At 46.7% G+C, this 12,247-nt stretch overlaps 1 protein-coding gene across 1 annotated transcript in view; it reads right to left on the bottom strand.

Moving 5' to 3' along the window:
* ITPKB (inositol-trisphosphate 3-kinase B) overlaps nucleotides 1-12,247 on the bottom strand; it is a 52,812-nt gene that overhangs the window by 37,782 nt on the left and 2,783 nt on the right. The window lies entirely within an intron of this gene.

Raw genomic sequence — 12,247 nt, 5'->3', positions numbered from 1 at the left:
GCTCTCTCTCTCAGTCCTCACATCCAACCTATCTGCAAGCCTCCCAGCTTTCTCAGAGTAATATCCCTCACAGAGCCTCTCCAACTTACACACCCAAGTAAAATTCACCTCCAGGGCTCATCATCTCAGCTCTGAATTTCACATCTCAATATAGCTCTGCAGACTTGCTCTGCAAAGATCCATCAAACCCATTGCTGAAAGATGGCTTTCTGAACCTGTCACCTCCTGCAGCTCTCTCCGCCTTGATTCTTTCCCTCTAGGTGCATCACGTCTCAATCACTTGGCTTTTTCTTTCCAAATGTGATTTTATCTATTCCCATCACTAATTTCAGTGCCAAAAGGTCAACTCCTGCGTATACCCTAGCATGAGATCAGCCTATGCTCAACAGGCACCTCTGTGTGTTCTCCCCTTCTGGGGAGGGTTCCCATCCACGAGAACAAACCTGGGATGTGGAACAGTTTTTAGGCTGGCCAAAAGCTCCAAAACCTAGTACCAGAGCTGGTCTGGCTGTAAAATACAGGAATGGCCAAAACCAGCACCGGTGGCACTGCGCTGCCTCTGCATTGCCTTCGTCACAGGCCTGTCCCCTGCTCAATGTTACAGACACTTCTGATGAGCCAGACTCCCACGCTGTCTTCCTCAGCTCAGAAAAGTCATTCCAGCACCAGAGAGAAACACGAGAAAACAGAGACCTGAGGAGAGAGGCCAAGCCTTTCTCCCCAAATGAGATGTGGATGAGAGGACGCTAGCAGTGAAGGAGCAGAGCTGTGTAGCCATTTGTTTTAACCTCCTGTGCAAGGAGGCTTCTGCAAGAGCCAGGTGACATTAGCTGCACCTTCCTCTGAGAGAGGGTCTGGCTCAGGTTGGAGCTGGTTTTCCACCCCTTTATCTTCACTCTATGAGCTTTAAGCAGGCTCTTTTTTTTTTTTTTTTTTTCTTTAGTGGTGGCACATCTAGGTCAAAAACTGTGATATCCAGTTTTTGTGAAGGTGGCAACGTGACACCTGACAGGTAATTCTGTGGGCTTTGCAAAAAGAATAGATCAAGGTTAGATCTCACTCTGTTGAAAGTATGGAAGGAAAATGCAGGATTTGTCAAGCAGAAAGAGATAAACTGAACCGGGAACATTGTATATACAAATTCCTAGGAGAACATTAAAACAATGGAGCTGGGAGAGCACACTTGTCAGGGTGTTTTGTTTTTTTTTCAAACAATTGGTTTCACATACACTGCCTCTTAAAATACAGCAGTAATTCAGGTGGATAGAGATAAGATACAGTTCCAAGACCTCATTCCTTTGCTTCCTTTATGGACACCCTCATCTCCAGCCCAGTAAGACATTCCTACCATGAAAGTGCAGGATGAAGGGCTGAAGGGAGACTGCCCTAAGCAGCAGGAATGGAGATGGGGGAGAGGCTGCATGGGGGCCAGCTGTGTGCTGGGGAAGGACTCGGAGGCCAGTGCAGTGCTGGCAGCTGTGAGAAGCACCAGCACCCCTTCCTGCCCCTGTACCAGCAGCCAGTACCCGGGCAGCACACACTTGCTGCTGTCCCAAACTCCCATCTGCAACAGCTCCCAGAGGTGGAAATACTACCCTGGCTCCCGCACGGTCACTTTATCTGAGTACTGAGGACAGCAAAAGATACGAGGTGATGCTGAATGAGCCCCAGTGGAGTTAAGCTGATGCTATACATGGATTGAAAAAAAAAAATGTTTCAACCTATGGGGCATTATTCAGGCTCATCTCTAATTATGCCCTAGGATCAGGCTTTGAAACCAGTTCTGTAGTCCTCAGTAAGGGTAACTTTGCAGTTGTTATTTGAGTTCCTTGCCAATCTGTTGTTGGATTTTCCATTTGACATTATTAAAGGATTAAGTTGTTTGTCTCATCATCTGTTATCTGTCCTGTTGAATTTCCTACAAACAGACTTTAGCCAGAGCAGACAGAAAGTGGAAAGAAAAAAAACAAAACCAAACAAAACCAAAACAATCAAACAAACAACAACAAAAAACTACAACCCACTTTCAAGATACAATCGTGGTTCAGGGTTTGTTCGTATTATTGTTTAAATTTATGACTTTGGATGTATAAACTTTGCTGACTCCTTAAATCTGGAATGCATTAAAGAAAGCATTAGGTGTTACAACACGTTATTGTATTATAACATCCTGATTCAGCTACAGCTGTGGAAGAAATACATAACAGGAGATCCTGCAGTTATACATTTAAGGCTCAGATCATCAGTTGACATAGAGAAGATAAAAACAAATGTAGCTGAGCCTGGAAAGAATGTTGCTAAAATTGGACAAACCTTTAATGTGAGTAGCCTAGGGGTGCAATAGCTTTGCCTGAAACTTAACAAAACCCACCCATATAAAACACACCCTGGGAGACTGCAGATTGGACTCTGACCTGCAGTCAGCCAAAAAAGCAAACCTGACTTCTCCTCCCTCCCTCCAGATGCAGGTTTGAATGGTCCCTGCAGCGTGTGAAACAGATATTGCCCATAGCAGCACACATGTAACACACACAGCCTCCCTGGACTATTGTATTTAAGTCCCTGCTTACTAAAAATGCTTTGAAAACATGTGGCTCAGTGGGGTAGAAGCTATTCTTCCCCCTCCCCACAACAAGGCCTAGCAGCGAGCCGAAGACGAGGCTCTGCTCCTGCCCGTTTAGCGAGCAGTGGGAACGGAGACCTCAGCAAGGGACGAGAAAAAAACATTCAGCCTTAAGTACAGTTTCCAAAAAAGTCACCTTTCAGATCTCTGTTTGTACCGCTCCCGTCCCCAAAGGCTGTGTGCATCAGTGGGCAGAGCCCGCGTGGGGCCTGCCCCTCTGCTCCGTGAGCTGCGTTTGAGGTTGGCCTCGGTGCAAGATGTAACTGGATACATGAAGGGGAGAGCAAGGGGAGAAGTGATAACGGACCCAATCTGCAGCACGCTCCTGCTGGCTTCTGCGGAGCTACAACAGCTTTTATCAGCGTTTTATCTGACCCTAACAAAAGGAGCGAATTGTTTAGCAAAGGAAGAGGGTTCTTTGATTCTATCTTGCTGCAGATGAATTGCCCAAGCAAGGGCAAAGGGACAGGAAGCGGAGGGGGAGGAGGGGTGATGCTGAAGGTAGCTGCTGCCGTTGCTCAGCTCGCTGCTAACCTCCCCTCTGTGCCACATTTCTGCTTTCTCCCTGGCGTTACGATCCTACAGATCCTACCGAGAAGTTGTGCTGAGTGTTCCTGGCGTTGCTCTTCGTTCCAGCAAGGCCCAAAGCATTCAGGCTGAAGGGAGTTTTGTAACAAAAAAAGACTGCGGGATAACTGCAACACACCCCCCCTGCTCCACAGCCTGTGAGTCCCATCTCCCAAAACGCCAGGCACAAGAGCTAAAGCCAAGGATGAAAACCCAGAAGCCGGCAACGAAACCCTTATCAATTCCGTGAGGCCCACGCCACAGGAGCTACAGGCGCTGTGCTCTCTGCAAACCAAATGCAAGAAGCAAACAGTGAAGAGGGTCTGATTCTGCACTTTGAACCAAACCTCATTAAAATGTCTGTCAGCATGGCACTCCAGAGCCCGTGCAGGTCTCTCTGGGGGAGGACGGATGCTTTACTATTACTTAAGAACCGCAACAGTGCTAAATGCTAATGCAGTTCCTGTTGTGTACTGCTGATCAGATAATGCACTGTACTACAAGTCGTTTGAAGTGCTAGGCTCTTACTGTTTTACCCCCTAGCTCTCCTCCCCAAAGCAATCGCTGTGTTTTGGCTAACAATGTATCACAGAGCTGAAGGGAAGAATTGGATTCCTTCTACCAGGCTGTGTCGTTTTACATTTAATTAATGAAAAAAAAAGTTAATTACTATTAAAAAAAGAAATAAACAAACAAACAACTTCTTTCTTCTCATAGCTGAAATGTATGATAACATTGAAATAAATATGATAAGAAAGGATAAAGGATAATATGGGTCTTAGCAGCCTGCAGCTGCTTCAGACTTTAATTCTGCTGCTCAGTGAGAAACTACAGGCCAGAAAATTCCTCTGCAGCCACCACAACCCACAGCTGACTGTGGTAGAAAGGGTCTCCCTCCGCAGGCACAGATCTGCAACAGAAGCTCTCCAGTGCTGAACTCCCACCACGGCTGGGAAAAAAGAAGCTGCGATCTGCATCTCTTAAAAGCACCCACCAAATCTGAGCGCGGACTGAAACTTGCAGCTGGATACCCTGAGATTATAAACATACCCACAGCAACTTGTGCTGCTGGGTGCCCATCCCTGTTACAGAGCAAATCACACATTTTGCTGCCTAAACACGGACTGGAGAGCCAAACATAGGCACTTTCATTTGGGGCTGACAGACCTCAGACTGGAGCAGGTTTCTGAAGTACTTGCAACTATTGTGCAGGTTATGCATGATGTGGATTTTTACGTGTATGAATATGAATGAAATTCTGACAAATGTTATAAAATGCATTTATGTGTAATTTAGGAACAGATTCCTGGCTTGAGCACACTCCTTGGCTAATCCTAAAGACAACATCAGAGTGAATAGAAAAGAAAGGTACCATAGGAGGGGATTTATCCCGGGGAGATATCCAACATGGCTGAGCATGATGAATTCTGTCCAAGGGCCACTGCAAGTGACCCAGCAGGTACTGAAGCACACATTGCCCTAAAAGTCACATTTGAGGATACAGATTAGGCTGCTAAGTCACTTGGTGATTTGCAAATGTTAACATTCAGTATTCACCGTCTGCTAAATATTAACTTGTCTTTCTTAGAAAGCTTGGCTGGGCTTCATTGGATGAAAGCAGGTCAAATTTACTGCACAAATTTTCCTACCGGTATAAACAAAAATAATCTCTAACAATTACAGAAGACTAATCTTAGCTGAAGCAACATTTAACATCATACATAGATGTCATTATTCCTCTAGTGAGTTAGAACAGATTTACATGTAAAGAAAACATTAGCTCAGTGCGGGCTTTCAGTCACGGCATGGCATGCAAAAGTTCAGTGCTGCGCTAATATTTTCTTCATATGCAAACCTAACACATTATAGAAATCACATGGAAAACATGAGACAGCTGCTGACTATGTTTTGATTGCTTTTTGCCTTTGCAAGGCTCTAAAAAGTTAAGGACAAAACTGTAAAGTTTTCACCGATCCAGGAACTTCATTCTGTGGACATTCAGCTTAATGCCCCAAGAAGTATTAAGGGGTAACCAGCAAAGCTCCTGACATCTGTGATTCCCATCAGAAGGGGAGGAAACGTGGCTCTTTCAGAGCTGGAGACCCAAAGAAGGATGAACATCATGCTTTATCTTGTCTGTTTTTTCACCTCAGAAATGTTTTGGGCTTTATTCCATTTTTATGAACTCTTTTAGTGTGAAATTGTTTTAAAAACAAAATATGCAAGAGACATCATCTGCGTTAGCAAGTAAGGCATCTGCTATGTGCCATGTCACTCCTGTGCTATCAATCATGGAGAATGTTAGCAGAAAAGGAACCCTTCCCAATTAGCTTAAAAGTGGTGATGAAAACGGGTCTGAAATAGCACTGCTCATCTCCCACTGGGTTATGGCAGCATCTTCACCTAGCCTCCGTGGGTGGGATAAAAAAGCTGCTTATCTGCTGAGAAGGCCAGATGAGTAGGTAGAAGATGAGCTACCAAAGAGAGAGCCGTGCTTTGTGAGTTCCCAGGAGCGCACAGACTCAGTCGAAGAACAGCCTGAATCTCTGCCCAGCCTGCCAGGCACTGGGTGGTCCTGATCTTGTCCCATGCTGTGCCACCAAGCCTGCTGAACGTGGTGCTCTGAGCATGGAGAAACAGAGGTGCCCAAATTTTCTCCTCTTTCTCTGAGTCTTCCCAGAGCAAGGCTAAAAGAGGCTCTATCCTTTGGCACTTCACCTGGTGGGCTAAGCATCTTCTCCTGCCAGCCACAATGCCGTGCACACTTCTTAAAAGTACACATTACCAGACTAAGAATAACTTCAGAGCAAGCAAGCAGGGCCCTAATATGCTAGACATTGTATTGATACTATATTGGTAATACCACTCAAGCTCATTAGCTCAGGAGCTTTTAATATAACCGTGGCAGGAGGAAGGAGCAAAGTATGTGAACAGAGTGAGCCTACAGACATGTATTCACAGGGTTGCATGCATCACCATAGCCATGTGTTCATGGTTTCTCTTACACAGAGACTTCCTGATCACAGTCACAGCTCTGAAAGGGAATGAAAGTGCATTTAATTTGATGGATTTTTATAGAAACAAACCAGGAGTGTTGTTGTCAGCTTACATCTTGGAAGATCCGAAAGAGAAATAAGCATGGGTCCCACAGGCCCTTGGCTAATACTAATCCTGTCTAAACTTGGCTCTTCAGAAATACGCTACAGCCATTGTGAGTCAAACAAACAAATCAATAAAAAAATCATCTGTCAGCAGCAGTGCCATTAGCATTTCCAAACACTCTTGTCATTCTGCACATGGTAGTGGAAGTCTCTTATCCTAAGCAAGCTGTTCTGCCTGCTGAAAGGAACAGAAGTTTCACAATGTACCAGGAGTTTCTTGGTTACTGCTCAGCATATATCCCTGTTTTCACAGTGGTGGTGGGAACACCACGGAGAGGAACGCTGTAGTATCTTCCACTGTTTTTCCAGGAGTTTTGTTGTTCTTGTTGTTGTTTTTCCTATAGCACATACTGGCACTATTTCTGCATTTCTTTTGACTCTTCTTTTGCTTTGTTTCCAGTGGCTGAGGAATTGAAAAGTTAGGGGATTTAGGGGATTTGGCTGAGCAAGGATCTGCTTCTCAAACGGAGGTGAAGACTGGAGGCAGGCTGGGCTGCAGCAATCAAACCCTTGTTGAGTTTGTGACCTCGAGGAATATGGACCTGACAAAGAGCAAAGTCAGGACCCTGAGCTTTTGAAGAGTGAACTTCCAGCTGTTTAAAAACCTAGTGAAGGAGATCCTCTGGAACACTGTCCTTAGGGACAAAGGAGCTGAACAGAGCTGGCAGCTCTTTAAGGATACTTCTCTTAGAGCACAAGAGCTCTCCAACCCCATGTGAAAGAAATGAAGCAGGGAAGGCAGCAAACTGGCATTGCTGAGCAAGGACCTGCTGGGCAAATTGAGACAGAAAAAGGCAATTTCACAGGCAGTGAAAGCAGGGACATGTGGCCTGGGAAGAGTACAGCCCTTCCAACCCAAGCCCTTCTATGATTCTATGACTCCCAGGGGATGTCTGTGCCCACCTTGCTGAGCATCCTAGAATCACAGAAGATCCCAAGTTGGAAGGGACCCACAATGATCATCAAGTCCAACTCCTGGGTCCACACAGAAACACCCAAAAACCAAACCCTTGTGTCTTAGAGTATTGTACGAATGCTTCTCAGACTCTGCCAGGTTTGGTGCTGGGACCACTGCCCTGGGGAGCCCGTTCCAGTGCCCAACCACCCTCTCAGTGAAGAACATTTTCCTTATATCCTGAACCTCCCTCATCACAGCTTCATGAAATTCCCTTGGGTCTTATCACAGGTCACCAGGGAGCAGAGCTCAGCGCCTGCCCCTCCACTCCCCTCGTGAGGAAGCTGCAGGCCGTGATGATGTCTCCCCTCAGTCTCCTCTTCTCTAGGCCGAACAAACCAAGCAACGTCAGACGCTCCTCATATGCTTTCCACTCTAGACCCTTCACCATATTTATAGCCCTCCTTTGGACATACTCTAATAGTTTTATATCTTTCTTAAACTGTGGCACCCAAAACTGCACACAGTGCTCAAGGTGAGGCCACACCAGCACAGAGCAGAGTGGGACAATCTCGCCCCTCAACCAGCCAGCCATGCCGTGCCTGATGTACCCCATGGTTGTCCCTGCGGGCTGACAGGGCACACTGCTGGCTCGTGTTCAGCTTGCTGTGGACCAAAACCCCCAGATCCCTTTCTTTGGGGCTGCTGTCCAGCCTCTCATTCCCATTCTACATATATAGCCAGGGTTGCCCCCTCCCAGGCGCAGAAACCAGCACTTACTCGGGTTAAATGTCATGTTGCTGGTGATTGACAAATCAGCTCTCCGATTTGTCAAGATCTTTCTGCAAGACCTCTCCACCCTGGATGGAGTCAACAGCTCCTCCCAATTTAGTATCACCTGCAAACGTAATCAAAACACCTTCTTGTCCTACATCCAAGTCATTTATGAAAACATAGAAAAGAACAGGCCCTAAAATGGAGCCCTGCTGAACCCCACTGGTGACTGGTCGCCAGCCTGATGTAACTGCATTTACTATAACCCTTTGAGCCCAATCCGTCAGCCAATTGTTCACCATCAGCTTATGTTTGTATCTAGCTGTATGCTGGACATTTTGTCCAGGATACTGTGAGAAACAGCTTTGAAAGCTTTGCTAAAATCCAAAAAGATTACATCAACTGGCTTTTCTTGGTCAGCTAGGTGGGTGACCTTGTTATAAAAGGAAATTCAAGTTTGTTAAGCAGGACCTTCCCCTCATGAACCTGTGTTGGCTAAGACCAACGACCACGTTGTCCCTCAGATGTTTTTCAGTAACTCCTAGAATAATTTTCTCCATAATTTTACCAGGCACTGAATGAGACTGACAAGCCTGTAATTACCAGGGTCTTCCTTCTTGCCTTCTTGAAAATTGGAATGACATTTGCCAGCTTCCAGTCAAGCGAGACCTCTCCAGATTTCCAAGACCATTGAAAAATAATTAATAGAGGTCCTGCGATGACATCAGCCAGCTCTCCAAGTACCCTGGGATGAAGCCCATCAGGCCCCATAGACCTGTATGCTTCAGATTAGATCACTGATGATGACTTGCTGTAATAACCAGCATTTGAATATATTTTGCTAAAGGAGTACAGTCAGATTCCAAGACTGGGGACAGTTGTCCTGCTGCTAAGTACACCTCGGTCTATCAGCTTTCCTTTGGGAAGAGCGAACAGAGTCCTCAGAAGCAGCCAAGCTCACAGATTTAAATTTTTTCCACTGAAGTTACTGATAGTCATAGCTAGAATGGGGCTTCTTTTGGGTGTGAAACCCCTTTCTACTGGGCTGCCGTCTTAGGGTATTTGTGCCCCTTAAGAGTTGGGACAGGGAGCACCTTCTCACTTCCCTGCACATTCAACCTGCACAGCCAGGTAAGAGGGATGAAGCCCTCCCCCAGCACAAAACATGCTGTGACAGAGACAGACACCCTTCCAAGAGCTGCTGTGCCCTCCTGACTTGCGGTCTGAGAAACACATACTTTGCTCAAGCTTCCCAGGTTGGTGTTGCAAGGATTTGCAGCAAGGGCTGCTCTGCAACATGTCAAACTGTGGTGTCCTCATCCATACACGCTGCCTGGACAGGCCATCCCTCCCACACAGCCCACGAAGTGTAATCCCTCAAGCATCATTGAAACCTTGCAAGCATCAATAAACAAGCATGGAGCTTCTCCATCACCAGCCCGCAGCCCAGGGAAAGCCACAGCTGCAAAAGCTCTTACACAGAGGTTTACTCAGACTTTAAGTAGACTTGCAATTAAACATCAGCAAAACATCAAACTGCTCTTATTGTCTGTGTACTTCACAAGTCCTGTATAATCATGGCATAGTCACTATTTTCTAGTGCTGTGTGGCCACCATTCACCAGAGAATACTCCAGGGACACGTGATGCACTGAATAAAATGTTTCAACAAACCAGCATGGAGCCTGTATCAAATGTGGTTATGGGGTCAAAAAAAAAAGTGGCCACACTACCTCCCTTCCTTTCACTAGGCAACATCATTTTCTTCTGATGACTGTCCACTTTGTGGACCCCACTGCAAATGCAGTTTCCTACCTGAAGTATAAACAGAGGGCAAGTCAGCCGGAGGGATCTGCCTTTTCCCCGGGAACGCCAGGAGGAACTACAATAGACAGCCGGACATCCCTAATAGACTGGCTAAGCTAGCCGGCATCCAGAAAGGAAGGGCAGAAGCAAGCCTGCTGTTTATCAAATCTGTAAACATGCAATAGGAGATGTGCAGTGCAGAATATGCTTGCAGTGAGAATGGCTTTCCTGCAGCTCATCGTGACTTCCCACCTAGGCACAACAGTCCTTCCCTGCACCACCAGCAAACAGGGCAGACCAGCAGGGCTCTGCCCCTGCCCAGCATTTATCTGCTCAGCTCACAGGAACGATGTTGGTTTCCATTTTCTATTTGGGTCAGAGCAATCACAGGCATGAGTAGGGATTGGGTGAAGAGCTCACTGAGAGCAGCCCTGCAGAGAAGGACCTGGGGGTTCTGGTGGACAAAAAGCTCGACACGAGCCAGCAGTGAGCACTTGCAGCCCAAAAGGCCAACTGCATCCTGGGCTGCATCAGCAGAGGGGTGGGCAGCAGGTGGAGGGAGGGGATTGTGCCCCTCTGCTCTGCCTTGTGAGGGCCCACCTGGAGTGCTGCATCTACATCTGGGGCCCCCAGCACACGAAGGATGTGGATGTGTTAGAGGAGTTCAAGGCAAGGTTGGATGAGGCTTTGGGCAGCCTGATCTAGTGGAAGGTGTCCCTGCCCATGGCAAGGGGGGTAGAATTAGATGATCTTTGAGTTCCCACCCAGCCCAAATCATTCTGTGATTCTATGGGCCGAGGTCTCCCAGAAGCACTTATTTTGACAGAAAAGCACAAGTTGCGGAGACAGCTTCTCACACATTCTGTCTCGTTACACAACTCGTTTCCAGACAACATGTGTTGTTAAAAGGAAACAGTGAGTTCACAAAAACAAATGAGTGTGCAACCTGAGACTGCTTCGGTAGCTGTGTGTCATTACGGATTTAAGATGTTGCCAACCAGTACACACAGTTGGGTGTTATTTATATGAATCAGCTTTGAATTACTTGGCATTCGCACACAGTCCTGCTGAGAAGTTGACTATAACCTGCCAAAGCCAGTGATCAGCCCTGCACGGGACCTTTGGAGCCCAGCAGAAAGCATCTTTGCACATTAGCCCAGCTGCTCCTGCTGAGATGACTCCAGCACTGAAATACCGAATCGGATGCACCTCCTCAGACTTCCTGACACATTTTGGATCAGTTCTTCATCTTGTTAAGCTTGCAGAAGTCCTACTGAGCCCAGCAGTTACTCAGGTCTTAGGCCCGATGTGATCCAGGCCTACTGCTCATACAAACAAGCTCTGCCTTGGGCTGAGCCATGGGCTGGCTGAGCTCGCTGAAGGCCACAGGAGGCTGCACGGAGCCAGCCCGAGACCCCGGGAGGCTTTCCACAGTAGCATCAGGGATGCTACAGCTCATCGGTGAAGTGTTTTCCACAGAAAAACAGTGAGAACTGGCACAAGTAACAGTCATCAATTAGTACGGAGAATAGAGCAAAGATTGCTACAGCTCGTGCACATAAAACCAGCGGCATTTATCAGCAGAGGGATTACAGCAGCTCTGAGAGGGAGAGATCTGATTCATCTGTCAAGAGCCCCGAAGTACAAAGCTGTCTGCAAACACAGTGAGCCACAGATTCATAACTTCATTAACCATGCTTTTACTCAACTGCTGCTCCATCCTCAGCAGAACTGAGCCTGACTTCTTGGAAAAGGACAAAGCAAATAGAAAAGCAAACAGGTTTATTTCAGTCTGCTGAGTGTTTTTATAAACCACAGCGTGTCAGTTCTTCTTAAGTTTGATACCTTAACTCTACTTAGGTATTTCTCTGCTCCAGGCTTCCTTGTGTAATTGAGCTTAGCAACTGAGTTTCACTATAATGTGTCTATGGAAAGTTAAACAAAATGAACCACATCACTGAAAGATGATCTCTGCTGATCTCAAATCAAGGTAATATCTCGCATCCAGAATATGGGAGAGCCCACACTCTGATCAGAGCACCTCATGACAGCCGCCCTGCACTGGGATAAGGCAGTTCAAAGCCCTCCAGATAAACAGCGTGACAGCTCAGAGCAAAGCACGCTCTGTATGGTGCATTCAGACAGAACGAATTCCCAAAGTGATGCAACAAACCCCGTGAGTGCCTGCCTTTAGAGAATGCCTCAGAGCCCGCTCCTCCACAGAGACCTCTTTGCTTTTTACGGTAATACGGCACTGAAGCTTTATCTCTCTTTTAGCCTCTGCAAGAACTGCACAGCAGGGTGAGTGTCACTGCTCTCTCCCATTTTCAGACTAGCAACAGGAGTAAGTTTTTCATGTGAGAGAAAGCACCTCCAAGCACATGCAAAGTTTCTCTGTGGACCTCTGCTGCAACCTCGGTCC

The sequence above is a fragment of the Anas platyrhynchos genome, chromosome 3 (assembly GCF_047663525.1).
Source record: "Anas platyrhynchos isolate ZD024472 breed Pekin duck chromosome 3, IASCAAS_PekinDuck_T2T, whole genome shotgun sequence".
Lineage (NCBI taxonomy): Eukaryota > Metazoa > Chordata > Aves > Anseriformes > Anatidae > Anas > Anas platyrhynchos.
This window is presented reverse-complemented; position numbering and strand designations above follow the sequence as displayed.